The 25,934-nt window shown below is 43.0% G+C and overlaps 1 protein-coding gene and 1 non-coding gene across 2 annotated transcripts in view; one reads left to right on the top strand and one right to left on the bottom strand.

Annotated features, from left to right (window-relative positions):
- FAM53C (family with sequence similarity 53 member C) overlaps nucleotides 1-25,934 on the top strand; it is a 1,140,347-nt gene that overhangs the window by 152,618 nt on the left and 961,795 nt on the right. The gene's annotated exons all lie outside the window — the stretch shown is intronic.
- TRNAI-AAU lies at nucleotides 854-927 on the bottom strand. Its single transcript has one exon. It is a non-coding gene; the product is annotated as a tRNA-Ile (tRNA).

Here is a 25,934-nt window from a genome sequence, read left to right as displayed (position 1 = left end):
GAGATTTTCTGTTTGGTGTCTCAAGCATAATTTGGATCCTTTTTCTTTTGGGGTTCCTGCTGTTTTTTTTGTGTGTGTGAGTTGCTCAATTCAGCTTTGGCATATTCATCTGCTGAAGTTCATTTGTCAACCATTTCAGCTTGTGTGCCTCAGAATCCACCTTTGGCTTCTAGTTTTTTAGTCGAAACAATTTTTAAAAGGCATCCTTCATATTCATTCTTCAAGAAAGCCTCTTTCTCCTCCTTGGGACCTTTAATTTTGATATTGAGAAACTGATACTGCCCCCGTTTGAATTTGGTGTTTCTTCTTCCCTGCAACATTGTACTTGGAAACCTGTATTGTTTGTGGCTCTTACTTCCGCCAAGAGGGTTTGTGAACTTCAAGCACTCAGACATTCCATCTTTTTCATTTTTTCACAGGGTTATGATCTCTCACTTTGTATCAGTCTTTCTTTTATGCGCAAGGTTTTTAATGATTTATCCTTGAAGTAGTCTATTCATCTTCCTTCTTTTTTTACTTTTGCACAGAATCGTACTGAGAAGGTTCTTCACACCATGAATTTACATAGACAGCCCAGATATTTCAGTGTGACAAAATGTATCAGGAAATCTGAGCAGCTTTTTATTTCCTTTCATTGCAGGAAATTAGCTTTGCTTGTATCTAAGCAAACCATCCTCCTGGATTTAGGTTCATAGGTAGGTACTAGGCTATCTGCCCGAAGGCATTTATTAGCCTAGCCAGAATGTGTTGGCTTTCGCCGCCCCCTTAGATTAGTTCCCTGTGTCTCTGTCCAGCAGAGCCACTGAAGTGATCCCCAGGGTATAGGTTCATAGGTAGGAAATGAAATTTCTTTTGGCCCATACGGGGATCGAACCCACGGCCTTGGCGTTATTAGCCCCACGCTCTAACCAACTGAGCTAACCTGCCTCCTATACTAAGGTAATTTATTTTTGCTATCATTTTCATGGCAACCAACTTTCCTCTTCTGTTCATGCTCATTTTACCAGGGCAGTGGCCTGTTCTGGTGCCTTTTTTTTTTAAGGGTCTAGATAAGAGATCCATCCTGGAAGCTGCTACCTGGTCTTCTCTTCACATTTTTACCAAACACTGCAAGTTGGATGTCATTTTTGGGGTCAGGTTAGGTTTTGGCAGGGCCATTCTTCATGGTTTTTGGAGTGCTCTGCTGTGACTTCCTCCTCATATACTTTCTAGTAGCTTTTTGACTGTCCTGAGAGTAAAGAATACAGAAGGACCTAGAACACTTGTGTAAGAACTTACCGTAACTTTAGATATCCTACTTCTTCTCACTGTTGTAGTATTCTCTCCCTCCCCCCTGCCCCGTTACTTTCTTTTGCTTTCCTTATGGCTAAGGGGTCTTTCTAACATCCGTTTCTCCTCTTTCTTCCCTTCCTAGATGTAAGTTTTATTGCTTTCTCTAGGATTGCCTTGGTTAGTTTGGGGTACTTCATTTCTGAGGATTAGGCGTCCATACACCACATGTGTACCTCACTCCTTGCATATAGGATGTACATTTGACCTATGACGCCTGGAAGGTGTAATGACTTTGGTATGTTGGCTGCTCATTTGGCTGTCCTCTTCAGGATATAGCATATGTGAACAATACTGCACCAGTGAGAAGCAGGGCATTTTGTGTTGGTGTTATGGTAAGATCTTGCACAACTGTACATGTTATGTAGTCCTGTCTCGCCTACATTCTTACCCGTGGGTTCGGAGCCGAATATCGGCTCTGACTCTGATGATTTTTACTAGCTCAAAGTCTCTCATTGGTTGGGCTAAAAGGGTATCCCATGGTGCACTGCTCCCTATCCCCAGATCTCGTTTGCCGCTTGTAGAGCTCGGACGTGGTCTCGCTTGGCTGTGGCTAAGTACCATCTTTTTTACTATTTCGCTTTGAGAAAGTTGTTTATTCAAACCCAAAAGCTATTTTAATAGCTATTCTTGCTGATCGCTAATCTGTGTGTGTGTTTCAGTGCTTGTGTTAGTTGTTTGGTATCCCTCCTGTTCCAGCGGGCTAGGCCCGTTTTAGTTAGAGGACCTAGTCCTCCCCTCTGTCGTTGAATTAACCTTTGTTCTTGTGTTTCCTGAAGAACAGTTTCAATTAGAGGCTCTTGTGTGTGACTAGTACTGCTTTCCCGCTGTGTCTTGTTGTGTGAACCATTTAGATTAGAGGTTCTCAGTATGCCTGTTGGTTTTTGTACCTGGTGTTCTAAATTGTGGGTGTTTCCCGCCATTTTTGCGAGTTACATCTAGGCTTCCTTACCGTTCATTGTAAAATGTCCAAAGATCAGAAGGAACGTAAGCCTTTTGGCTTTAAGAAATGTTCCAAATGTGGATATAAAATGTCCATCACGGATGGACATTCTGTGCGTGTCTACTGCCTCGGAGCCATCCATTTACAGGAGTCGTGTAGCTTTTGCCACACGTTCAGTCCTATGGTGCTCCATTAGAGGAAAAGCAAGTTAATTTTAAAAGGACTTTTAAAACCATCTTTTGAGGAAGCTTTTGATTCGGCTTCTAGTACTAAGTCTAAAGCTTCCAACTCCAAGAAAAGGTCTCCGGCTCCATCTGCTACTTCGGAGCCCCCAGAGAAGATTACGGTTTTGGACTCTACCTCCACAGCTCCACTGTCTTTGGGGCCACAAGAGGTATCTGGATTAACCGAATCGGTGTTGGCTCCAATTATCCTTGAGCCCATTTGGAGCCGATCGCCCAGTGTCAGACTTGGTTCACCGGACAAGAGATCTCAATCTCCATCTGTCTTCTCCAAATCCTCCAGGCTTTCTGATTTGGATGTTGACAGGGTAGTGCAGAGGCTCCGGCAATCGCCGGTGTTGGCCAAATTGTTTTCGACTCTGACCCACTCGGCTCCGGAGCCAGTCACCATGTCCGTTTCGATGATTCCTCCTCCGAGCACTTCCTTGTCGTCGGTGCCGGTATGCTCCGCTCCGAGTGATGTTCCTGTGCCAGCTCTGATACCCCCTTTGGGTTTATCAGTGCCGACTTCAGCTTCGACCATGTCGGTTCAGTCCACAGGGTTCAAGACTCGGGTCTCTTCGGTCAGGCCCGAGGGGGCTACATTGGGACAGCTGTCGGTTCAGAGTCTCCCACTCGGTGCATCGGCTCGGGGGACCCCGGTCCCAGTCGTGGCCTCGGAGGCCGGTCAGTTCTTGGAGCCGGGAGGACCTGCCTTCAAGGCCATGCGAAGCGAGCTGGCAAGATCGTCAGCTACATCACCCGGGTCGGTCATTCCGTCCCCCACCGATCGTCAGCTACATCACCCGGGTCGGTCATTCTGTCCCCTACCACCCCGGCGGGAGCCTCTGACACTCACCGGTCCTTGGACAGCAGAGCGCCAGGCCCTAAGGACATCCCCACGAGTGGAGTGGTCACCAACCTTCTGAGGGTCTCCCAGAGTCTTTGCCTGAGGAGCCCCCTAGAAAGAAATTGTGCAAGAGGAAGCACATAGACTCCCAGGATGAGTCTGTCACCTCCAATACTGACCTCAAGGAATCGGAAGGGTCACCCAAGTCTTCCTCTGATGATGTTTCCTTCTCCGATATCCTGGAGATACTGAAACAAAGAGGAGGCTGGCCTTCCGAGGAGGAGTCAGTATTCCTTAAGGCTTTTGGCATTCAACCTTCCATCTCCTGGGTGTCTCCACCCTTCGACGAACTGCTTGACCTCATTTGTTGAAGAGTGTGGGAAAATCCTGATTCTGTAGAGCCCGTGCCCAGGTGTCCCAGCAAGTTCTTGCCCGCACCCCAGGGAAAAGAGTTTCTATCAAAAGGAGTCCCGGTAGATGCCATGATGGTGGCGGCAGCCACCCAGAAGGAAGTTGCAGAATCTTCCTCATCGGTCCATCCTCCTAACAAGGAGTCTAGGACCATGGACCGGTACGGGAAGCGTACCCTATCTTCAGCAACCTTCACCTTACGGTCGCTAAACTATTTATCTCACTTCACTCGGCTCCAGAGAGATCTCCTCAAAGAACTGGGAGATACTCTTATGGGTAACTTACCTGAGGCGGTAGCTCAGATGGTTAACGTACAGGTTTCTACCCTCAACTCCATTACTAACTCGTCCATGTGGCTCATCTCATATCCGGCCGAAGGAGCGAGTAGGGCGGTGAGCGCAGGGGTCACCCTTAGAAGGCAGGCCTGGCTACACCTGTGTCACTTCGCGGAGGCCTTCAAGTCTTCCTTCACTGACGCCCCTTTTAACGGTTCCTCCTTGTTTGGGACCAAAGTGAAAGACATGCTCACCAGGTGCGAGCAAGAGGGAAAGACTCTGTCTGCCGTCGGGGTCTGTTTTTCCCTTCCTTCTAGGCCTTATCCCAAGGCCCAGTGGGAGGGGAGATATGGTTCAAGAAATCACAGAGATTCTTTCCTGCCGCACAAGGTGAAACCCCTTCCAGAGGCATGGGGGGGGGTTACTCAGGGAGATGTCGCCCCAGAGGCAGAGGGGGCCCCTGCAATTCAGGAGACTGCAACTCCTTTTCTGACTCTCCATACCCTTATTCCTGAGGGTGTGCCCGACTGAGCTTATCCGGAGCCAATCGGGGGTTGAATTTCCTTATACCCATAAGTTTGGGAGAGCATCACCCAGGACCAATGGGTACTAAGGATAGTTTCGGAGGTTACCTCATCCCATTCTCTTCAATACCCCTGCCAATAAGAAAAATCCCAGACGTTCCACCCAGTCAAAGGGATCAAGCAGCCTCAGAGGTGTCTCAGCTGCTGGAAAAAGGAGCCATGCAACCAGTCCCCTCAGACCAAATCGGATTAGGGACTTGCTCAAGATTCGTTTTGGTGCCGAAAAGAACAGGGGACCTGAGACCCATACTAGATCTCAGTCATCTCAACAATTACGTTCACAAGTCCAAGTTCTGGATGGTCACTGTACAGTCAATCCTCCCATTGTTGGGAGAGGATGTTTGGATGTGCTCCATCAATCTCAAGGATGCTTATTACTATATCAAAATGGACAAAGCATCCAGGAGTCATCTACGCTTCCGGCTGGGAGCCAGTCACTTCCATTTTCGAGCCCTGCCCTTTGGTCTCACCACAGCCCCCAGGGTGTTCACCAAATGTATGGCAGTGGTGACGGCTCACTTGAGACGTCAAGGATTCCAGGTGTTTCCGTACCTGGATGACTGGCTCCTTACCGCCCCCACCAGGCATCAACTAGTTCAAATAAAGGACGCTGCCATCAGTCTATGTTACCAATTGGGCATAACGATAAACTGGGAAAAATCTGCCTTATTGCCCTCACATAGTGTCATCTTTATAGGAGCAGAGCTGGACACCATTCAAATGCGAGCATTCCTACCACAAGAAAGGATCACGGTATTGCAACGATAAATTCATATACTGATGCCACTCAGACAAGCACAGGCAAGAGTGGTTCTACAACTCCTAGGGACCATGGCGGTGACTATCATGCTAGTCCCTCTAGCGAGATTACACATGAGATTTCTTCAGTGGCTCCTCTTTGTCCACTGGTCTCTACAAAGACTCCCACTATCTCATCCCATTTTAATCACGGACAGGTGCAAGCAGGACCTCCATTGGTGACTGTGCACCAACAATTTGAACGGGGGAAAGCCCTTCATTCCTCCCGCCCCTGTTGCCACGGTGACCACAGACGCCTCCTGGATGGGGTGGGGGGAGCATTATCTTGACAGGACAGTCCAAGGCACGTGGCAAGAACACGAGATACATTCGCATATAAATGTCCTAGAGATGAGAGCAGTGCTTCTTGCGTTGCAGGCACTTCAGGAAGTTCTTCCTCTAGGGACTATTGCAATACACTCAGACAACATGTCAGTAGTGTGGTATCTCAGCAAGCAAGGGGGGGACACGATCATACCCCCTATGGAGAGAGGCCATGCGAGTGTGGAATTGGGCAATAGCTTCCCAACGGTTTCTAGTGGCGATGCACACTCCGGGGAAGTCCACCGTAATAGCGGACATGCTAAGCAGAGCAATACTTATGCCTTACGAGTGGTCCCTGAATCGCCTGGTTACAGAGCGAATCTTCAGCAAGTGGGGCCAGCCTTGCTGCGATGCGACCTGTTTGCCAGCCTTCTCAATGCGAAATGCAGCAACTACTTCACGCTGATCCCCCCACAGGGGAATCACCCAGGGACGCTCTGGTTCACGATTGGCCCTCCAGTCTGCTTTATGCTTTCCCTCCATTTCCCCTTCTCTCAAGGGTGATTCAGAAAGCTCAATCCTTGGGAATCAGAATAATTCTGATTGCCCCACATTGGCCTCGTGAAGTATGGTTTCCCTTTCTTCAACCATACGTTGTGGACACTCCTTGGATTCTGGACCCTCTACCAGATTTACTGACACACATGTCAGGACAGTTCCACCCCTCTCTGAGGACTCTCTGGTTGACATCCTGGCTACTCCACTTCCATCGCTAGTCAGACGTCATAATTTTTCACCGGAGGTGGTCCATATTCTATCGTCTTCCCATAAGCCATCCATTAGGAAGATTTACACTAGCAAATGGAAAAGGTTTTCCATCTTGGCTCATACTAGAGGTATCGATCCTTATACAGCCCCAATAGATTCAGTTCTGGAATTCTTATCAATGCTTTTCTATCAGGGATCCGCATCAGCCACCATCAAAGTTCAACTGGCAGCAATATCTAAGTTCCACTTAGCGAATGAACCTAGTCTTATGGCCCACAGACTATGCAAAGCATTCCTCAAAGGTACCCCATTACTTTGTCCCCCAGTGTCCGAACCAGTCATGCCCTGGGACCTCAATTTTTTTCTCCAAGCACTCACACTGCCACCTTTCGAACCTGCAGCTACCTGTGAGTTAAAATTCTTAACATGGAAAACAGCATTTTTTATAGCAATCACTTCATCTCGGCGGGTCTTGGAAATTCAAGCCCTCTCCATCAAGCCCCCGTATTTAATCTTTCACAAAGATAGGATCTCTCTTAGACCAAACCCATCATTTCTTCCTAAAATGGTTTCTTTGTCTAACATTAATCATCCCATTGAGCTGCCAATATTCTTTCCCCACTTCTCTAACAAGGCAGAATTTAGATTTCACTAATTGGATGTGCATAGACAGTTACGCTTCTATCTACACTGGACAAAAGATATCCGGAAGTCTGACCAACTCTTTGTGTCTTTTTTGGAAAACCGATTGGGTTCTCCGATATCTAAGGTTACACTGTCTAGATGGATAGCCAGTTGCATCTCTTTCATCTACCAGTCAGGAGATAAAAATTTGCCATTTCCAGTCAAGGCACATTCTACGCGGACTGTTTCCACAGCCTATCAAGCTAGATTGTCAATGGATGATATATGTGCTGCAGCTACTTGGGCTTCTCCCCACACCTTTGTTTCTCATTACAAATTGGACGTGGTTTCCAGGGGCAGATCTTCCTTTGGTTCCACAGTTCTCAGGAGTGTTTTCCTATGAGCCACCCAGAATGTAGGTGCTAGGGACGCTGTCCCACGGGTAAGAATGTAGGCGAGATAGGACTACATAAGATCAAGAAGTTATGTACTCACCATAATGTTCGATGTATGTAGTCCATCTCTCCTCACATTCTTACTTACCCTCCCACCTTCCCCCTGCCTGGAGGATTTGGAGCATAAGATTTAGAGTATAGGTTGTCACTTGCTGAGTCCCTTTCTTTAGTGACTGTTTATATGCATGTGAGGTGTGCATGAAGTGTATGCATTGTTTTGCAGCAAACTAGATCTGGGGATAGGGAGCAGTGCACCATGGGATACCCTCTTAGCCCAGCCAATGAGAGACTTTGAGGTAGTAAAAATCGGCCGAGTCGGAGCCGATATTCGGCTCCGAACCCACGGGTAAGAATGTGAGGCGAGATGGACAACATACATCGAACGTTATGCTGAGTACATAACTTCTTGTTTTCTTTCTTAACAATAAATATGCAGTTTAACATTGTAGATTGCACAAGTTCTGTCTTTCCCATCACACCTCCAGCAATTGCTTTCTACCTGTGAAAATATTCTCTTAAGTCTACTTGGGGTATAAAAATGCAAACAATTACATGCAAGAATCCTTAATCTTCTAGATTGTGTTGCATACTTAGGATCCATGCAAAAATCTTCCCATTGAACCTTTGTATATTACTTTTCCATTCTCATATCCTACTATTTTCTAACCTCTTATGATTGATTCTTGTATTTCTATCTATCAATCCATCCATCCATCCACAACCCCTTTTTCCATTTTTGCACCTGAGGTTAGGGTGTCATTTTAACTGTGGCAGTCATCTAGAAACAAGGTTTACACTGCCAAGTGGCTAGCCCTGCTTCAGTAGTTCTTCCACACCACACATTCTCACCTACAGACAAATTTAGAGTGTCACTCCACCTACTGCATATCTTTGGAATATGGGAGGAAACAGGAGCACCTGGAGAAATTCCACACAGACACAAGGAAGACATGCAGACTCTGCACAGAAGGCACCCCAACCGAGAATCAAACTAGAGAACCTTTTGCTGTGAGGCAACAATGCTATCTGATGCACTACTGTACCTCCCCATAGATTCTTATAGTTATCATGCATTATTTTATATGTTGTATTGATAATCCCCTTTAAACTGCAGCTTCTATTCTAGACTCAACTGTAAGCTCTACCAGAGACCAGAGCTGTTCTTTCATTTAACAATGCCTTATCCCTTTTGCTTTACTTATACTCTTGTTATCAATCCCTGGTAGGGAAGGCAGTCTCTAACCTACAGTCCAAACTTTCCATGGCCTTGTCCTACTCCAACTGTTCTCCCCCTTCTTATTTGTTCCCAGTACCTTGGTTCCTTTGCTATTTTTTTCCAGTAAATGAAAGCTCCTTATTTCTTATTTTCTGTGGCCCTATTTGCAGTCATCCTTTACTGGTAAAATATCCTTTCTCCATTCCTATGTTGGCTTAGTTCTTAGAATACTTTGTTATTTTATAAATATAAAAGTTTTGTGTGGTTATTATCCTTTTTTTAAGGGCTTGCATCTAAAATCCAACTCACTCTTTATTTTGTGATCTCCCTGCCCCCATTTCAACATCATTTCTTTCTACTTTGAATTGTAGTCTTCTGCTTATGTTACATATATGAGCCTTGACTGTAGCTCTAAAGTATCCCTTCAAGTCTGGAAATCTGATAATCCTAAGCCACCTTGCTCTATGGAAAGAGACAACTTCCATCACTTATCGCTTACTCTTTTTCCCTACCAAATAACATATTTCAGCTTTTTTCTTAATTATGGTCCACGGCTTCTCTGGTTGTTAAAGTATGTCTGACCTGTATATAATGTTAAAGGAACTGAAAACGTTTCATTGATTCGAACGTACTATCCATAGCCATTTTTGGGATTGTCTTTTGTTTAGTCTCTACCAACATATTCCTAGCTGCCATAATAGTATCTTTTTTAATCCATGCACCTAAATGCTTCATTTTATGTCCCCATTAATACGGTTATTTCTGAACCGGTTTGTGAGGGGGAACATAGCTTATAGCTATAGCCTTTATTTTATCTTCATTTATTTTATATCATGAAAAAACATGAAACTGTTTCCAAACGTTCCACAACACTGAAACATAATTTTTCTGGGTTTTATCAAGTATAAAATAATATAATCTGCAAATAAGTTTTATTTTTCTTGAGTACTGTACCAGTTATATCTTTGAATTTGAGATTCTCCTATTTTCTTTGTCAATGACTGTATGTATAGGGCAAGTAACAAAGGGGAAAGAGGGCACCCTTGTCTAGTTCATCTATTCAAACACAGCTTGTTGGAGAGGAAACCTGCTACTTAGATACTTGTTTCTGATCTTTCACATACGTTCCTAATTAGCATTGTTGCCTCACAGCGAGAGGTTCTCCTGTTCAGTTCTCGGCTGGAGTGCCTTCTCTGCAGAGTCTGGATGTCCTCCCCATGGTCAAGTGGCCTCCGAAAGACATGTGTGAATGGGCGTGCCTTCGCTGAAGGTTGGGCGTCAGGCTGGCAACTCGGCACCATAAAAAATCGACTGACAATCATTAGCGGACCGGAGTTCCGCCGTGGCGACCCCTAACTAGGAAAAGCCGAAAAGACAAACACATACATTCCTAATTAAGCCCATTATTCTGTCAGGAAACACAAATGCTGCCATTGACTACTCATAAAATTCCAGCTAGCTCTATTGAATGCCTTCTCTTCATCGTGATCCACCAACAATAGCAGGACCTTCTTGTACTCCGCTTCCCTCTGGATTATCACTCTTCGATTTGCCTTCCTTCTACATGGCCACATTGACACATAACTGTCAGTTTTGTCAACACCTTAACCATATCTCTAATACCTCTGTGGGGTCTTTGCTTACTTTTCTAGTCTTAGGCTACCTAAGTTTGGCAACACTTTAGAGTTGTTGTGCTAGTAGTTCTTGTGCTCTGGGATTGTTGTCAAAAATACTTAACAGCAACCCTTCCATGTTTATGCATATTATTTAAATACTCTTATTCATTTTAACACACTCTACAATGTCTCCTCCTCTTGCTGAGTATGATTTCCCTTCATCTGCAAAACATTAACCTTTGATAATTCCTCTAAATGATTCCCATTTCTTTCCTATGTCTCTTTTTGTCTTATTTATACCATATTTCTAAGTTTAATTGTCATTTTATCTCACTTCTCTGTTTACCCTTCTGAAGAAATGTGATGTTCAGTAATAATTCTCAAATCATTTCCACTACCCATTCTTTAAGTTTCTCTTTTTAATATGCAAGTAAAAAAGCACCAGTATCTCATTTTTCCTTGATTACACTGCCTCTTGGTTTGTACTGATGTTTGATCTGAAATAGTTATTGGAGGTATTTCAGATCTTTCAATTAAATACCCATACTTCTTTGAAATATAAATTCTCTCCAGTCTAACCCAGTTATTGTACCTTGTGGAACATGTAAATTCTGTTGGGGTTTCTGCTAGCAGTTTCATGTCTTCCATCTCAAATTTCATCATGTACTTCTTCAGAAGCCTACCCTCTTTTGTCATATTTTCCTTTCTAGGTCCCGTTGATACAGCTTCACTTTTTCATAGCAGATTCCAGTCCCTGCAAATGAAAAATATCCCCTGTTGGAAGCTAACTGACTTTCCCATAATTCTCTTAAGTTCCTTTTTAGTAGTTTTAGGTGGAATAATGGTTAAGGTCTTCACCTGCTATTCACAAGGTACAAGGTTTGATCCTGACATTCAGCCAATGTCTATATAGAGTTTGTATGTTCTTCCTGTGTCTTTGTGGGTTTCCTCCCACCTCTCAAAAACTTGCTGAGTGTTTCTATATCAAACTCACCTGAGAGTGGAGTTGAGGGCTGCAGCATAGACTCTAGATGGTGTCTGACAGGGAAAGAGTTGTATAGACCAGCCCACTCTGGACATCAACTGTGGTGTGTGGTATCCTCTAGATAGAACACAGATCACAGACTGCATTCAGTGTCAGGGCTAACCTCTTGATGCTGAAAAAATTGCTCTACATGATTTGTTGCCATTGACTAATGTCTCCAAAAATTGTCATGGGCATTTGCCAGTGAGAAGTGGGTTAAGGACTCAACCTATGCTAACAGTAAAGTGGGTTTGTGTGCCCCTGTTGGCCAGGGTGTGTTTGCCATAAAGCCTGACAGCCCTGGATCAGTAAGCTACTTGGCTATCTGTTGTCCAGTTGGCTAGCTCTGTTAAAAGAAAGGTGGACGTGAGACCAATCAACTTGCCAACATGAACTAAAGATTGCTACACTCACTATAGGTTCACTGACAGGATGATGCTTGGAAGTGGATGACATAATGGTAAAAAGGAGGCTAGACATCCTGTGTATCCAGGAGAAAACATGGAAGTTTAGTACAGCAAAGCAGCATGGCTTTGGGATCCAAAGTCTAATACTCAGGAGGAGTACAGACTGGAAGTGGTGTGGGAATTGTGGTGAGAGAGAGGCTTCAGAAGACATTGAAGGATGTTATCAGAATTAGTGACACACTCTTGGAAGTCATACTCCAATGTAAGGATAGGGCAGTATTCATAATCTCCTCCTATGACCCACAGCAGGGTTGTGACAGTGAAGAGCTGAGTGCATTCAGGCATCAGTTGCAGAATCTACTAGATAAAGCCAGACAGCATGAGTTGGTGTTGATAATGAGGGACCTGGATGTACATATCTGGACCGACAGATTAGGATATGAGGACTGCCTGGATCCACATGGATGGAGCTTCAAGAATAAAGAAGGAGAGGCAGTTCTAGATTTTTGTCTGGCAAGTGGCTTGATGGTGGCCAACACATGGTTCAGCAAGAGAGATAGTCATAAGATTACATTCAAGAGTGACCAAATTGCAACTCAGATAGGTTTCCTTCTAGTAGGGAAAGGTCACTGAAGTGGAGTTAGCAATTTCCAAGTTATCTCTAGTGCAGTAGTAGGTCTGTGACATAAACCACTGGTTACCACAGTCACTTGTTAGCAATGTTTGGAAAAGGCTGTGAGGTCAACAGAGGCTTGGCTGAAGACCTGGATGTTGACTGGAGAAAAAGTGCAAGAGATGTAGGAAATACTCAGGGCTCTAGAACTTCAGGAAGAAGAGGAAATAAGCAGAGTTGAAGAAGAAAGGCATATGTGGCTGAGCCAGTTGTGGAAATAATGTACACACCTTACAAACAAGGCTGGTGGTGGAATGCAGAAATCCAGGAAGTCATCAAAAGAGAGGAGGACTACAGGAAAAAATGGGAGATAGAAAAGGCAGACCAGGCTGTGAAGGAATACTGGTTGGCTAACAGAGAGGGTAAGAGAGCAGTTATAGTACCAAAGAGCAAGAACTCAGAGGCACGCTACCAGCTTCTGGAAAGTGACTCAGTAGATGGCATAAAAAAACAAAACAAAAAAAAAAAACTATTAGGTTGCAAGGTAGAAAGAGAGAAAGATAAAGATGGTCATCAAACATCCTTCAAATAGGATGCCAACAACGACCTGTTCACAGGACATTAAAGGCAGATGGAAAGAGTACTTCCAGCAGCTTCCGAATGAAGAAAACCCCAGAGAAGCTGTACTGTCCCAGACAACCTACGATGAAAATAAGGAGCCCACTCTATGATAGTAAGAACAGCACTTAGTAAAATAAAGTCAGGAAAAGCACCAAACTCAGGTAAAGTCATGGCAGATATAATCAAGATGTGTAAATTAGGAGGGAAATGACTCCTGAGGGTAGTTGTAGCAGTATGGAGAGAAACGTGTATCCCCAGTGACTGGAGAATAAGTATACTACTGCCAGTGTACATGAACAAAGGGGAAATTTCAACTGTGGTCAGTACAGAGGTATCATACTCGTGTCACACCACTTGAAAGTTCTGGAGTGAGTGATTGATAAACTAATACACAGAGTAGTAGAAAGCAAGATGGGAGACCTGCAATTCAGATTCAGGTCAGGATGCAGCACAACTGACCCGATGTTTGCAGTGAGACAGATGGTTCAGAAGAATCTAGAGATAATGAAAGAGTCCAGCTGAGCATTCCTGGAATTAGAGGCAGCATATGGCAAGGTCCCAAGAAAGCTGATTTGGGCAGTCCTGCAGGTTTTGTACAAGCACCCAATGACACAAATGTGAACAATGTTCTGACTCATAGAGAGGTTCCCAGTGGGAATGGGTATGCATCAGGGTTCAGCTCTGAGCCTTAGTGCTTTTGATACTTGTAATAGATTATATTAGCAAACAGGTTGGAATGGACAGCACATCAGAATTGCTGTATGCAGATATTGCAGCAGATGATGTGGCATTACACGAAAACTATAGGGGAATGGAATGCGCATCTGTAGGCACATGGGAGGAAACTGAGTACAGATAAGACAGTTGTAATGGTAGCAAATGGAAAAAAATTAAAGGCTGAGAATTGAAATAGAATGGAAAATAGTGGAATAAGTTAACAGCTTCAAATACATGGGCAGTGTACTTAGGAGGGGGAAGTAAAAGATAGAATTAGAGGGGCTGCAGCCATGTGGCACCGGATGTCAGTGGTAGTGTATGACAGAATAATGCCAAAGAAGCTAAAAGGCAAGGTTACAAAACAGTGGTGAGACCTGTACTACTGTGTGGTACAAAATCCCCAGGCAGTGAAAGCAGACCAACTGAGGAATATAGAGGTGATGAAGTTGAAATGCCTTAGATGGGTGGTAGGATGCACATTGTGGGAACAGGTGAGGAAATGGAGACATCAAAGCAGAAGTCCAACTAGCTCCAATTGCAGTAAGGTCAGAGAGTGCATATTACAGTGGTTTAGGCACAGAACAGAAGACAATCTGGCGAAGAAGATTTGGGAGAGACAAAAAGAAGGCAAGAAGAAATGAGAGCATCCAGCAGTGAGACTGATCAACTGTGTTTGAGATCTGCAACAATCAGGCATGACTTTAGAAGAAGGTAGGAGAGTAACATTGAATTGAGAATGAGGGCAACAGTTAACACGACACCTCCAACCCGAGTAGAAAATGGAGAAAGGAGGTTGATGATGATGTGTAATTCTCCTTCCCTGCCATTAACTCTTTATTACCACAAATCTACCATTGTTGTATTTCTTCTCCACCACTATCATTATTGGAGCTGCTCTTGCAATTAGTATGATCTCCCCTTTCCTTTGTCCCAGATACACCACTGAATAACCATACTGAAAGCCATCCTTTGGTGAATTCACATGTTCAGTTCTATACCCACATATGCTGCTGAACCCTAACAGCCACTATACCAGCCTTTTCTCCCATCACATACTCTGTAAATAAGTGCATTTAAAATGGGTTTGTGTAGGTGTGTAATGCCAGGATGGTGTACATTTTTGAAATGGTTTGTCACCTTAGCTTCTTGCTTTTACGTATTCCATGTTGCTCATTTGTATGGGTTTTCTCATTGACATGTCATTATGTACTCAGTTTGCATGTGTTGCAAATAGTGCATTTTCAGCCATTGTGCTTTCATGCAGTTGGTATGTTTGAACTGCTAGTAACCTACGCACAGTAACCTCTTGCATTATTTTGCATTGTGGTCTTTCTCTTTGTCCCACCCACTGTTTTTGAGGTTTATGTATTATACTATTGGTATTTTAAGGTTAGTTTTTACTTCATAATTATGATTTCTGGATAGTATAGTATGGCTTTCTGGACAGAGCCAAGCATTTCTGAGAATAAGAGACTCAAGTAGGTTGTGCTTACAAGCCAGTAAAAGGTTGAAATGTGTCATGTCGAAATGGAGGGTAGCTTTACTGGCCTAAATGCATTAATAAAGACTTGAACAAATAAATAAGTATTCACTGTGTGTGCAAAATCCAGTGAGCTGGAATACTTAAATGTCCTTAAGGAGTACTTTGTTTATCTCCTGTGATATTGTCATCTGAAGATGTTTGTAATTGTCATTTTTATAAACAGATGGCTTGTAACAACAATCATATTAGAAATGCATTCAAACACAGTAGAGTATGTTTTACACACTACTGTCTATTGAACAATTTATGGTTCCTGTAATGCAGACAAATAGAAAGTACATTTGAGGATGATACAGTTAAGCAAACAACAGAATAAACTAGTATTGGGAGAATTTTTCCATCCAAAACAGTTTTAAACACACAAAAACTGCATCAGGTAAGCAGTTGCAATAGTTAAATTTTCTGTGGACCTCAGTTATTATATGCATTCTGTCTGCTGGGAGTACAGTCAAGTAATGCCGTGTTGTAGATGGGATCCCACTACAACCATTAGTAAATGTCATTCAACACTGACAAATATGGTAGCAGAGTTCTTTCTTAGTGCTTCAGAGATGACAGATCAGAGTTGACAGCAAGCCTGGAAGGAGAAGGGACTGCTGCTGTGCATCACCATGGATGTTTTGGCTTTGAACCCCATGCCCTTCGATGTTGTCCACTGAAGGATGCTGTCAAGGTTACCCTTGGACTACATGATGATTATCAGTGTCTGTAAGTCTGCAACCAACTTAAGTATCAGCAGAAAATTTGCTGCTTTTAGGTATTCTTGGAGATTGGACAGTATGACATCAAAAGGAAGAAAACCAAGCAATCAAGGACATAACCATCTGGGACAGCCATCCTGGATACGTTTCTTTTCAAAACAACAATCCCTAATTCTAACCTACCATTTCTTCTCTAATAGCCAGTTAGCCACCCATCTGATCAAATAAGGATCAATCTTCTCCTTAACTATTATATTTAACATGACATTATGGAGCACTAAATTGAACATCTTTGCAAAATCCAAATAAATGTTGACTGGACGTCTGTTGTCCACAGAGCTAATGATGCTCTTATAAAAAAAATAATTAAATTTGTTATGCATGAACACCCAGATAAGAAACTATGTTGAGAAGTCTCTGCATTGAAATCAAGAGAGTGCAGAAAGAAGTAATGGGGTGTTCTCAGAAATTTTGCCAGTGTGCAGGTTAGGGTAATTGGCCTGTATTTATCAGCGGTGGGATGAGATTGACTTTTCTGTACGGGGGCAATTATAGCCTCCTTCCAGATACTTGGCATTAACCCTTCTGCTAAAGATCTTTGAAAGAAATGTGAAAGATAGGGGACCAGGGCATCTACTGTTCCATTCCGAAAATAACCATTAAGCACATGAAGACCAGATGATGAGTTTTGCATAATGACCTTTAGCACTTTGATGGCATGAGTTGAAATTTCTGGACAGATAGCAGTTCCATCAAAAATTTTAAGAATTAATTGTACCACTTGCTTGTTGGTTATCAAAAATCAGCAAAAGAAAAACAAAACTTTAGTAGCTTTAGTAGATCAGTGATAAAGCTCCCATCAACCTCTAGGCTGATGCCAGACATTGCATTCCCTCCATAGGAGTGAAGATGCTTAAAACAAGACCTTGTTAACCCTAACGTTTTCTACTAAGTTAGTTTCATATTTTATCCTTGCCAAATTTATTAGTTTACTAAAATTTGGCTTTTAGCCCTGTTATATAACAAGCATTAGGACAGACTTTATATTTTTTCCAAAACTGCTTCTTCCTACACCTGTAGTGTGACAATCGGCATATCCATTACTTCCGTCTTGACCACTGGTGATTTTCCCATGGACTCCAATGTTGATGTGGAGGCTTAAGGCTTTGCAGAAGAGAATTGTGAACACTTAGACACCAAGCTGATGGCTTAGAAGTAATATAGGCAAGAGTTATACAAATTTTGTTTTCCTTTCAGCTTTTTTGGTTCAGTACTGGACAAGTCACCCTGAAAAGTATAGCCTTTTCTATTTTTCTTTGTGTGGTTTACTGTTGCAGTCATAACCTTAGGGATCACTGCCTCAGGTTGATGCTGACATCTAGTTCAATCTTAAGAATTGTTTCCTTTCTCCTCAGCCAATCTGTCATCGCTTTACTCAAACTTCTGAACATGCCTGGCATGTAGATGGCATCTGTCTACACCACTTTTAGATGGTCATCGTTCTCACTGCTTCAGTGGTATTTTGAGGTTATCTACCAAGGTAACCCAGTAGTGGCCACCTTTCAAAAGCTCAGACTGCCCTCCCTCTCCCTTCCTTTGACAGCTGATTGACTGAGCATATCTTGAGATGGAAGCCTTCAGCTGTCACAGGAAGTGAGTGTCTAGTCTTTCTGCCATCCAAAGAAGAAGGTCCTGCAATTCTTCACAGCATGATTTTTCTGGCTTACTGATCAGTTAAGTCCCTTTTCATGACCTCCTTCCTCTCATAGTCTTATTATATTTATTAATTTTCTTTCTGTTGTGTATGTTTATTTAAACAATAATAATTTTGATATTTTATTTCTGTCAGTGTTTACAGTAATTCCTATGGGAATTTCTGCTTGTAGTAGTGTTTATTTGGCTTCTGTCTTTGGTAAATGCTTTACTGTTTCTGGGGAAACTCAGTATTTCTCTCAAAACTGCAGTGTGTGAGTGCTGTTGAACACTAAGGGCTGCTTCTTGCAGTCGGGATTTACTGTTACTCTGATTTATTTTCATCTTTTGACATGACAATGTTACAGAACTTGTATTTTTTTTTAGTTTTTATACATTTAGTAATTGTACTACTTTGCTGTATGTATTTTTAACATCAGATTGCGATTTTATCGAAAATTAAGTTGTACTGTGGAGATTTTACTCTCTGACAAGAAAATGTTATAGTTTAAATTACTATTAAATGTTATTTTATGGCAGTTTAATGTGGTGTGTGGAGCTAATTATTTGCACTAGCTTGACACATTGGTTGCTTTGGTGTTTGAACTTTGTGATGTTCTTCGTGTTTCACTGTTGCAGTCATTACATTGGGGTAATCTGCTGGCAGGTTGCCCTCAGTCGGCCTGAATTCCAAAGTCTTGGGTCCTGCATCGGTTGCTGTCTTCTCTTCCATGACGTCAGGTTGTCAGGGGTATAAAACATGCAGCCGACGCCATTTTCTTTAGTCTTTCTTGCCACGTGGTGCCCGAAGCAGAAGCATTTCGCAAGTGCCAGTCGGCCGACTACTGAAATATTCACGTTTGAGTTTCAGAACCGAAGTCTTTACTAAAGCTAAGTACCCTGTTGGGGAAACTTTTTTCTTGCTTTTTACCGATGTCAGAAAAAGTTAATAATTGTATTACTTGTGGGAAGCAGATACCTCATAAGGATTTCCATTTATACTGTATTCCTTGCCTAGCCCTGATCACAACGTGCCTGGCTGTCAGTTTTATGCTAGATTTAACCAACGCACTATTAAGCATCGGTATATTTTTGCATCAAAGTATTTTGGAAACAGATTTAACTACCCAGAAATGTTGTCGGATAGCAATCCGACTACCGGAGTACATAAAAAAACGCAAAGAAAAGGAAAGAGAAAGGCAGTTGAGATCCAAAACCGACGACGAAGCTTCTCCTAAGCCAGTCGCCGGTTCGCCGGTACTCAGTGAGGCGCTTTCGCAGCCCCTCATACCCGCTACCTTCGAGTCGCAGGCCTCTACCGGCACCCATGTGGAGTCCGGCATGCCTCAAGATTCTCAAGGTATTGGACCGGCTGATGTATCTCCCTCAGATGGGTCCGGAGCCGCTGAGCAGGCACCGGCTTCTGAGGGTGTATTCAGACCTCAACATTTGTATATCAAACCGACGACAGCTGCAAAATCAAAGACAAAAGCAACTTCTAAAACTAAAAAACTAACGCCTGAACCATGTGCACAGGCCTCTATGCCTAAAAACGGATGATTAAAATGGCTGAAGACCTTATTACCTTGATCAGGGGTACCCATCCCCCTCCAGATAAGAGGCCTAGGCAAGACACTGATTATGAATCTTCAGATCAGGTTTCTATTTCTTCTGATTCCTCCTCTGATCAGGAATTATCTTTACTTCCCTATGAGGATTCTGATTCTGAGGAGTCTATTCCATCTGCATCTCCTCCTGAGTATTATTCAGTTGGAGAAACCTTGCATACTTTGAGGGAACATTTTCACTGGGAGAGTCAAGACTTCTCAGAATCAAAAAGAGGCTCAGGGATTTCCTTCTTCTCCCTCAGCAGAAGCCTTTAGCCATTCCCCCTGTTTTAGACATTGTGGATGATGTATTTTTCGGAGTCAAGCCTGACCCCTGACTCCTTACCTCAGGCTCCCAGTAAGCTTGACAGATATTACAGGGTCCCTGACTCTCATCAATTTTTATTTAGAAACCCTACTGCTGATCCTGAAACTATTTCACATGGTCCAAAGGGAGTTAAGGCCTCAACAGCAAAAAATCCTACCCCCTCAGACAGAGATTCAAGGACACTGGACAGATGGGGAAAAAAGGTTTATACATCTGCAAACTTGGCAATCAGGGCCTTAAACTGTCAGTTTCATATGGTTAAGTACCAACAACATGTTATGGGATTGCTGAAACAGAAAATGATGTTGATTTCAGAATGTGCAGAAAATAAAGAATTGCAGGAATTATTGCATGCAGCTGAACAAGTTGGAAAGCATACTTTGCAATGTGGTTTTGATTCTTTAGAAGCCTCCTGCAGGGCAGCAGTTACTGGATCTGTGATTAGGAGGCATGCCTGGTTAAAGGAACAAAATGTGCCTGATCATGTTAAAGCTAAATTGCTAGATGCACCTTTACAGCATGACTCTCTGTTTGGTATTAAAGCAGAAGAGGTTTTAAAGAAAATGGAAGACAAAGCTAAGTCTATGCAAACTGTTAAAGACTTCTTACACGTGCAGCCACCAAGATTCAGTAGACACTGGTCTACAAAAAATTGGTCCTTTCCTGTGTCAGACAGAGCTCAAAGGGGCAAATCCAGACGCCCTAAGGGTTCCAGATACCAGGCGCAAGACTCATACAGGTGAAAGCAATGGGGCGCATCCACCTCCAAATCTGGAGGAGATAAAGCGTAAACCTGCAGAAAGCAATCCCAATGACTTCCCTCTGCCTACACCAAGCACTTATCTTTTGGCAGCACCTATGGGGGAAAATTAGCAGTTTTTGCTCAAAACTGGCAGTTAATAACCCAGGACAAGTGGGTACTAAACATCATATCACAGGGATACAGATTCCATTTCCGCACTCTGCCAATGGCAAATGGTTGGCCAGATCTGCCAAAAAATCAATGGGCAGAGGCACAGAAACAGGTTACGTCCCTCATGGATATGGGGGCCATTCAGACAGTACTAGAACAGGAAAAAGGACAAGGTTTTTACTCAAGACTGTTCTTTGTTCCCAGAAAGGACAAGGCCTGGCGGCCAATACTGGATTTATCAATTTTGAACACATACCCCTAACCGGGAAAAGCCAAAAGACACAACAACAACCTGGACATTCCAAAATTCAAAATGCTGACTGTGCAGCAGCTTCTGCCCATGCTGGGCAAGAAAGCTTGGCTGGTGACTTTAGACCTAAAAGAGGCATACCTGCATGTCCCAATAAGACAGTCGTGCAGAAGATACCTCAGATTCAAGGCTGGCTTAATGCATTACCAATTCTCTGCACTGCCCTTTAGCTTATCTACTGTGCCCAGGGTATTTACAAAGTGCCTGGCACCAGTGATTGCATTTTGCAGACAAAGAAGTATACAAATAAATATCCTTACTTGGACGACTGTCTCATTCAAGCAGAGAACAAGGACACTCTTCGACACCTGGCATTTGTGAAAAGGCTTCTAACATGCCTAGGGTACACAATAAACGAAAAGAAATCACAACTGGTACCCTCTCAAAAGTTAACATTCCTGGGTGCAAGCTTGAATACAACTGCCCAGATGGCTTACCTCACGCCAGACAAACAAAGGCAACTGACTACTTACTTCAAACTGATGGCAACAAAAACCCAGTCTTCTGCAAGACAAATTCGGCAGGCTCTGGGCTTCATCCTGCTAATTAATTCCTTATGCAAGACTGCATATGAGGAAACTTCAATGGTGCCTAAAAAGTTTATGGAGTTAGCATTCATACAGTCTGGAAACAATGATTCCTCTCATTCCCTGCCTGCAACAGGAGTTTATATGGTGGGCAAGGGCCTGTCACCAAAACATGGGACGGCCCTTCACTCTACCCCCTGCCAGCCAAACCTTAACAACAGACGCATCAGATTATGCCTGGGGGGCCCACATGACAGGAAGATGTATTCAGGGTGTATGGGCACTAAAGCAAATGCATGCACATATCAACCAGAAAGAGATGCTAGCTGTTCAAAATGCCCTAACAGCCTTCAAGGACTTAATTCATCCAGAACAACTACTGATAAAGACGGACAACACCACAGGCATGTGGTATATAAACAAGCAAGGGGCACACACTCATACCCCCTTTGCAGATTAGCCATGGTACTGTGGGACACAGCTTTGGCCTACCAAATACATTTTCAAGCTCAATTGTATGATTACATGATTAATGCCAGGTTCAGTCTGCAGGATCTGACATTGCTGGGACAGACTTGGATTTAGTTCCACTCAGTGAGGATCCATAGGTTTCATGCTTGTCAGCAGTTTTCCTGGCAGGAATTGAGCTTGAAAATGTATTTGGTAGGCCGGCCTACCAAATACATTTTCAAGCTCAATTCCTGCCAGGAAAACAAAACACTCTGGCAGACGATTTAAGCAGAAACCTTATGGATCCTCACGAGTGGAAACTAAATCCACAAGTCTTCAGCATGATAACAGAGAAATGGGGGAGCCCAGACATAGATCTATTTGCCTCTCCTCAAAATTATCAATTGAAAAGATTCTGGACAAGGACTTACCACAGACAAGCATGGAAAGTGGATGGCCCTATCCTTCTGTTGGAAAAACCTATCAATTTATGCTTTTCCTCCTGTGCCTCTTCTACCCAAGGTTCTCCTAAAAGTCAGACAAGAGAAGCCAAAGATTATATTAATTGCCCCGGACTGGCCCCGCCAATACTGGTACCCAGTCCTAAGGAACTTGTCTCAATACCCAGCTTGGACCTTGTCTCAAAGACCACAACTACTGTCCCAGCAAAACAATCAGATCCTGCACAATCAACTACAGACTCTGAACCTGGCAGCATGGCTAATCATGTAATCATACAAATGACACCTCTCAGTAAAGCTGTGATGGATGTCATTTTGGAAGCAAGAAGGCCTAGTACTAGAAAATCTTATGCTGACAAATGGAAGAGATTTTGTGCTTGGAATCAAGCACAAGGAATTGATACAGCAGAAACACATATATTCCTCAGATATTACAATACTTAACTGAGATGCTTGACAAAGGCCTATCTTTCTCATCAGTCAAAATCCATGCCTCTGCTATTTTGGCTCATTACAATACAGAGCCACCATTTTTTCTCATCCTTTACTAAAGCAGTATCTTAGAGGAGCCAAACATTTAAGGCCTCCTAGAAGATCACCACTACCTGCATGGGACCTCAAGTATGTGTTGAAAAAGCTCACCCTGCCGCCATTTGAACCAGCTGCTACCGTGGACATAAAGTTCTTATCATGGAAGACAGCTCTGCTACTAGCAATTACTTCAGCAAGAAGAGTTTCAGAGTTACAGGCCCTCATGGCTGTAGAGCCTTTTATCATATTTCACTCAGACAGGGTGTCTCTGAGGATAAATCCTACTTTTATGCATAAGGTGGTTTCCAGTGTGGCTCTTAACCAAACAATTCATCTGCCAACTTTTTATCCAAATCCGCAGAACTAAGGGGAGAGAATTCTGCATTCCTTGGACGTACACAGACAGCTAAGATTCTACTTGAGCAGGACTAAAGCTCTAAGAAAAACTAAGCAATTACTAGTGTCATATGCTGCAGGATCAGAAGGAAAGGCTATTTCAAAGCAGACAGTATCAAAGTGGATAAGCCACTGCATCCATTTCTGCTACTTACACCATAGTAAACCTGTGCCAAAGGGCATTATGTCTCATTCCAACAGAGCTGCTGCTGCTTCAGCAGCCTTTCTCAGAAGAGTACCAACAGAAAGACATTCTAGAGGCTGCTACTTGGAGTTCTGTTCACACCTTTACAAAGCATTACCATTTGCCTCTCTACTCTAAGTCCAGGGCATGCTTTGCCACTGCAGTGCTGCAGGGCCTTATAGCCGCACCTAATGCTGTTTAGCTCCAGCCTCCCAACCATAGCTTTGGGATTCTACCAAAATGTAATGACTGCAACAGTGAAACACGAAGAACATAGTACAGTTGTGTACACTTACCATAAATGGAGATGTTCTAGTGTATTCACTGTTGCAGTCCAGGTTACCCTCCTGCCATCCCCCTGTCATTCTAAAGTTTATCTTTCCTTCTCTATCTTGTACAACCTATGTGGTGTATTTGCTTGTAGATGAAGGTAAAGTTTATATTGATGCATGTATATTTATATTTATATATATATAATATTGCTACCTTTTTGGGTGGACCTGACATCGGGGGCAAGAAAAACTAAAGAAAATGGCGTCAGCTGCATGTTTTGTACCCCTGATGACCTGACATGGAAGAGAAGACGACAACCGACGCAGGACCCAAGACTTTGTAATTCAGGCCGACTGAGGGCAACCTGCCAGCAGATTACTCAAATGTAATGACTGCAACAGTGAATACACTCGAACATCTACATTTATGGTAAGTGTACACAACTGTACTTTCTGGAAATTCCACAACTTTCTTCAATTGTAAAGCAATTCTGAACATATTTTGAACTTTTTTTTTGTTTTGTGATAATAGCCCAGTTTGACAGAGCTTAGTTGTGTGGGCAAATGCTTGTTACTAGAAATAAGTGCTTATTGTGATATATTATCCAGTACTGTCAGTTTATTATTCTGGCTGGTGTTCTCTCCCTTTGATGGTTACTAATTCTGGTACTCTCCATCCAATCCGGTTGTACCCAAAAAGAAAAGAACAAAATAAATATGTGCCTCCGTCTCTGGTTAGTGATTCTGTTGGGAGATCTGCTTGCCCTGCTGACCTTTTACCTTTTGCCCCTGCTCCCTCTAATTAGGCTTTGCTGGTCACTATGGAATGGGGGTTAGACACATCATCTGGGGCTGTTCTAGTATGTGATGCAGGCATGGGCGATCCAAACCCTTTTGGTACAGGAGTAGTCCGGGGTAGGAGACCTCTTGCCAGACATAATACTCTGTCCCCAGATATTTTATCTAGTAGTGAAGTTCACAAGAAAAGGAAACAGAAGCTTCATCATAGGCTCTATATTATAACAACGAACGATCAAATGATCGAACTCTGTTATATTGACCCCTAAATGTCGAATCGCTAAAACATCGAACGGCCAGAACAGCGATTTTTTTTTTTCCCATGGAAAAATATCACTGCACCCCCCCCCCCGAAAAAAAAATTAAATAAATAAATAAAAAGGACACTAAAGACTAAAAGTGGAGGGGGGGCTCCCCCCCTACTTAAATATTGCAACTCCGAGATCACACTACAGTGGAGGAAACGGTACAACCCAGACAATGCCCCAGCAATGCTCCAGCCATTCGCTGTTTTGCTGGTTCGACGATTAGGAGTTGATGTAACAGCATTCGATCATCTGATCGTTCGCTGTTCTAAAGTAGACCCTCATCATACAGCAGATGATCAGATTACAGCTGTTTATAAGGCTAATGTGATTTCCTTGACTGAGTGTTTTGCAGACAGCTAATTGTGGTGGCTGTATTCCCATACATAGCTGTAGTGCTAGTTTAGCTAAACACCTTTCTGTTTCAGAGAATGACGAAGAATCTGATGAGGACAGTGGTGATTCCCTAGTTGACACTGAGTCCAGTCACTCTGATTCTTTGGAAGATGAACTTGAGCTTACGGCCAGCAAGTGTTCAGTTTTTCTCAAGTGATTGCTAGATTTAGTGATGTTTTTGTTTGGGAGCAGTCAGGAACTAACTACCCCAGAGCTAGGCAGAGTATGTGACCTTATAGAAGACGAGATGACCAATTCTGTGTCTATTCTCCCCTTACCAGCCTTGGACGATGTCTGCTCCAGCAGTCCCTCAAAAGACTCAAAGAAAATACAGGGTCTCCTTGGGGATGATAGTTCTTGTTCAACTGGCTGCTGACCCATTGTGGTCTTATCAGCTGCCTGCTCAAATAAAAAGTCCTTGGCTTTATCTAATCCATTGACCTCTGATAAAGCGGGATAATGGTTAAATCTTCAGGCCAAAAGTATGCCCCTTTCTTGTAATCTGGAATGATGAATTAAATGTTTCTACTTTGAATCAGGTTTTGGAATGTGCTTTGAGAGGTTTGCTTAAATGTGCAGATACAGTTTCAAGAATTGCTGTTTTTTCTGTTGTATTAAGATGGTATGCTTGGTGAGGTAATCAGAACTTCTCTGAAGATTTAAAACATGAAATTTTGAATGTACGTTTAAGTTCTGAATTGGTGTTAGGGTCCCCTGTTACACAGATTCTCAAAATGTGGGATGATAGAGGCAGATTAATGCATGGGATATCTAGGATGTTTAA

The sequence above is a fragment of the Protopterus annectens genome, chromosome 16.part0 (genome assembly GCF_019279795.1).
Source record: "Protopterus annectens isolate FY-2018-M chromosome 16.part0, PAN1.0, whole genome shotgun sequence".
NCBI classification, from domain to species: domain Eukaryota; kingdom Metazoa; phylum Chordata; order Ceratodontiformes; family Protopteridae; genus Protopterus; species Protopterus annectens.
This window is presented reverse-complemented; position numbering and strand designations above follow the sequence as displayed.